The sequence below is a fragment of the Xyrauchen texanus genome, unplaced genomic scaffold, assembly GCF_025860055.1.
Source record: "Xyrauchen texanus isolate HMW12.3.18 unplaced genomic scaffold, RBS_HiC_50CHRs HiC_scaffold_1373, whole genome shotgun sequence".
Lineage (NCBI taxonomy): Eukaryota > Metazoa > Chordata > Actinopteri > Cypriniformes > Catostomidae > Xyrauchen > Xyrauchen texanus.
The window spans coordinates 416-4,244 of NW_026265733.1; the positions used below are offsets into that span (position 1 = coordinate 416).

The 3,829-nt window shown below is 38.5% G+C and overlaps 7 non-coding genes across 7 annotated transcripts; all 7 read left to right on the forward strand.

The window, feature by feature from the left end:
• Window positions 1–516: 516 nt before the first annotated feature.
• On the forward strand, window positions 517–589 carry trnav-cac (transfer RNA valine (anticodon CAC)). The gene has a single exon. It is a non-coding gene; the product is annotated as a tRNA-Val (tRNA).
• A 744-nt stretch (window positions 590–1,333) lies between these two features.
• Window positions 1,334–1,406, forward strand: trnav-cac (transfer RNA valine (anticodon CAC)). The gene has a single exon. It is a non-coding gene; the product is annotated as a tRNA-Val (tRNA).
• Window positions 1,407–2,050: 644 nt separating this feature from the next.
• trnav-cac (transfer RNA valine (anticodon CAC)) lies at window positions 2,051–2,125 on the forward strand. Its single transcript has one exon. It is a non-coding gene; the product is annotated as a tRNA-Val (tRNA).
• Window positions 2,126–2,232: 107 nt separating this feature from the next.
• trnav-cac (transfer RNA valine (anticodon CAC)) lies at window positions 2,233–2,305 on the forward strand. The gene has a single exon. It is a non-coding gene; the product is annotated as a tRNA-Val (tRNA).
• An 828-nt stretch (window positions 2,306–3,133) lies between these two features.
• trnav-cac (transfer RNA valine (anticodon CAC)) lies at window positions 3,134–3,206 on the forward strand. The gene has a single exon. It is a non-coding gene; the product is annotated as a tRNA-Val (tRNA).
• A 107-nt stretch (window positions 3,207–3,313) lies between these two features.
• On the forward strand, window positions 3,314–3,386 carry trnav-cac (transfer RNA valine (anticodon CAC)). Its single transcript has one exon. It is a non-coding gene; the product is annotated as a tRNA-Val (tRNA).
• A 107-nt stretch (window positions 3,387–3,493) lies between these two features.
• Window positions 3,494–3,566, forward strand: trnav-cac (transfer RNA valine (anticodon CAC)). Its single transcript has one exon. It is a non-coding gene; the product is annotated as a tRNA-Val (tRNA).
• The last annotated feature ends 263 nt before the right edge of the window (window positions 3,567–3,829 follow it).

Consider the following 3,829-nt stretch of genomic DNA (forward strand, 5'->3'; position numbering starts at 1 on the left):
AAACATATATTCAATTAATGAGTTGCAGGAATTGTTGGTAATTACTTTTATAGGCAGGTTTCCATAATGTAGTGGTTATCACGTTCTCCTCACACTAAAAGGTACCCAGTTCGAAACTGGGTCGAAACAATTGTTGGTAATTTCCTTCAGAGGCTAGTATCCATAGTGTAGTGGTTATCACGTTCACCTCACACTGAAAGGTCCCCAGTTCGATACTGTGTGGAAACACTTGATGTTTTTACTGCAGTACTGTGATTTTTGGATTGAGTGTCTTGTCGAAACATATATTCAATAAATGAGTAGCAGGAATTGTTGGTAATTACTTTTATAGGCAGGTTTCCATAGTGTAGTGGTTATCACGTTCAGCCTCACACGCGAAAAGTCCCCAGTTCAATAGTGGGTGGCAACACTTGATATTTTTACTGCAGTACTGTGATTTTTGGATGGAGTGTCTTGTCTAAACATATATTCAATTAACGAGTTGCAGGAATTGTTGGTAATTACTTTCATAGGCAGGTTTCCATAGTGTAGTGGTTATCACGTTCGCCTCACACGTGAAAGGTCCCCAGTTCGATACTGGGTGGAAACACTTGATATTTTTACTGCAGTACTGTGATTTTTGGATGGAGTGTCTTGTCTAAACATATATTCAATTAATGAGTTGCAGGAATTGTTGGTAATTAAGTTTATAGGCAGGTTTACATAGTGTAGTTGTTGTCACGTTTGCCTCACAAGCGGAATGTCCCCTGTTCGATACTGGGTGGAAACAATTGATATTTTTACTGGAGTACTGTGATTTTTGGATGGAGTGTCTTGTCTAAACATAATTCAATAAATGAGTAGCAGGAATTGTTGGTAATGTCCTTCATAGGCTATTTTCCATAATGTAGTGGTTTTCACGTTAGCCTCACAGCTGAAAGGTCCCCAGTTTGAAGTTAGGTGGAAACACTTGATATTTCTACTGCAGTACAGTGATTTTTGGATGGAGTGTCTTGTCTAAACATATATTCAATTAATGAGTTGCAGGAATTGTTGGTAATTACTTTTATAGGCAGGTTTCCATAATGTAGTGGTTATCACGTTCTCCTCACACATAAAAGGTACCCAGTTCGAAACTGGGTCGAAACAATTGTTGGTAATTTCCTTCAGAGGCTAGTATCCATAGTGTAGTGGTTATCACGTTCACCTCACACGAAAGGTCCCCAGTTCGATACTGGGTGGAAACACTTGATGTTTTTACTGCAGTACTGTGATTTTTGGATTGAGTGTCTTGTCGAAACATATATTCAATAAATGAGTAGCAGGAATTGTTGGTAATTAACTTCACAGGCAGGTTTCCATAGTGTAGTGGTTATCACGTTCGCCTCACACGCGAAAGGTCCCCAGTTCGATATTGGGTGGAAACACTTGATATTTTTACTGCAGTACTGTGATTTTTGGATGGAGTGTCTTGTCTAAACATATATTCAATTAATGAGTTGCAGGAATTGTTGGTAATTAAGTTTATAGGCAGGTTTACATAGTGTAGTTGTTGTCACGTTTGCCTCACAAGCGGAATGTCCCCTGTTCGATACTGGGTGGAAACAATTGATATTTTTACTGGAGTACTGTGATTTTTGGATGGAGTGTCTTGTCTAAACATATATTCAATTAATGAGTTGCAGGAATTGTTGGTAATTACTTTCATAGGTAGGTTTCCATAGTGTTGTGATTATCACGTTCAGCCTAACACTGAAAGGTCCCCAGTTTGAAGTTAGGTGGAAACACTTGATATTTTTACTGCAGTACTGTGATTTTTGGAAGGAGTGTCTAGTCTAAACATATATTCCATAAATGAGTTGCAGGAATTGTTGGTAATTAAGCTTAGGCAGGTTTCCATAGTGTAGTGGTTATCATGTTCACCTCACACTGAAAGGTCCCCAGTTCGATACTGGGTGGAAACACTTGATATTTTTACTGCAGTACTGTTCTTTTTGGATGGAGTGTCTTGTCGAAACATATATTCAATAAATGAGTTGCAGGAATTGTTGTTTATTTCCTTCACAGAAAAGTTTCCATAGTGTAGTGGTTATCACGTTCAGCCTCACATGCTGAAAGGTCCCCAGTTCGATACTGGGTGGAAACACTTGATGTTTTTACTGCAGTACTGTTCTTTTTGGATGGAGTGTCTTGTCGAAACATATATTCAATTAATGAGTTGCAGGAATTGTTGGTAATTACTTTCATAGGCAGGTTTCCATAGTGTAGTGGTTATCACGTTCACCTCACACGCGAAACGTCCCCAGTTCGATACTGGGTGGAAACACTTGATATTTTTACTGCAGTACTGTGATTTTTGGATGGAGTGTCTTGTCTAAACATATATTCAATTAATGAGTTGCAGGAATTGTTGGTAATTAAGTTTATAGGCAGGTTTACATAGTGTAGTGGTTGTCACGTTTGCCTCACACGCGGAATGTCCCCTAGTTCGATACTGGGTGGAAACAATTGATATTTTTACTGCAGTACTGTGATTTTTGGATGGAGTGTCTTGTCTAAACATATATTCAATTAATGAGTTGCAGGAATTGTTGGTAATTAATTTTATAGGCAGGTTTCCATAGTGTAGTGGTTATCACGTTCAGCCTCACACGCTGAATGGTCCCCAGTTCGATACTGGGTGAAAACACTTGATATTTTTACTGCAGTACTGTGATTTTTGGATGGAGTGTCATGTCTAAACATATATTCAATTAATGAGTTGCAGGAATTGTTGGTAATTAAGTTTATAGGCAGGTTTACATAGTGTAGTGGTTGTCACGTTTGCCTCACAAGCGGAATGTCCCCTGTTCGATACTGTGTGGAAACAATTGATATTTTTACTGGAGTACTGTGATTTTTGGATGGAGTGTCTTGTCTAAACATATATTCAATTAATGAGTTGCAGGAATTGTTGGTAATTACTTTCATAGGTAGGTTTCCATAGTGTAGTGATTATCACGTTCAGCCTAACACTGAAAGGTCCCCAGTTTGAAGTTAGGTGGAAACACTTGATATTTTTACTGCAGTACTGTGATTTTTGGAAGGAGTGTCTAGTCTAAACATATATTCCATAAATGAGTTGCAGGAATTGTTGGTAATTAAGCTTAGGCAGGTTTCCATAGTGTAGTGGTTATCATGTTCACCTCACCCGCGAAAGGTCCCCAGTTCGATACTGGGTGGAAACACTTGATATTTCTACTGCAGTACTGTTCTTTTTGGATGGAGTGTCTTGTCGAAACATATATTCAATAAATGAGTTGCAGGAATTGTTGTTTATTTCGTTCATAGAAAAGTTTCCATAGTGTAGTGGTTATCACGTTCGCCTCACACGCGAAAGGTCCCCAGTTCAATACTGGGTGGAAACTCTTGATGTTTTTACTGCAGTACTGTTCTTTTTGGATGGAGTGTCTTGTCGAAACATATATTCAATAAATGAGTTTCAGGAATTGTTGGTAATTACTTTCATAGGCAGGTTTCCATAGTGTAGTGGTTATCACGTTCACCTCACACGCGAAAGGTCCCTAGTTCGATACTGGGTGGAAACACTTGATATTTTTACTGCAGTACTGTTCTTTTTGGATGGAGTGTCTTGTCGAAACATATATTCAATAAATGAGTAGCAGGAATTGTTGGTAATGTCCTTCATAGGCTAGTTTTCCATAGTGTAGTGGTTATCACGTTTAGCCTCACACGCTGAAAAGTCCCCAGTTCAATAGTGGGTGGAAACACTTGATATTTTTACTGCAGTACTGTGATTTTTGGATGGAGTGTCTTGTCTAAACATATATTCAATTAATGAGTTGCAGGA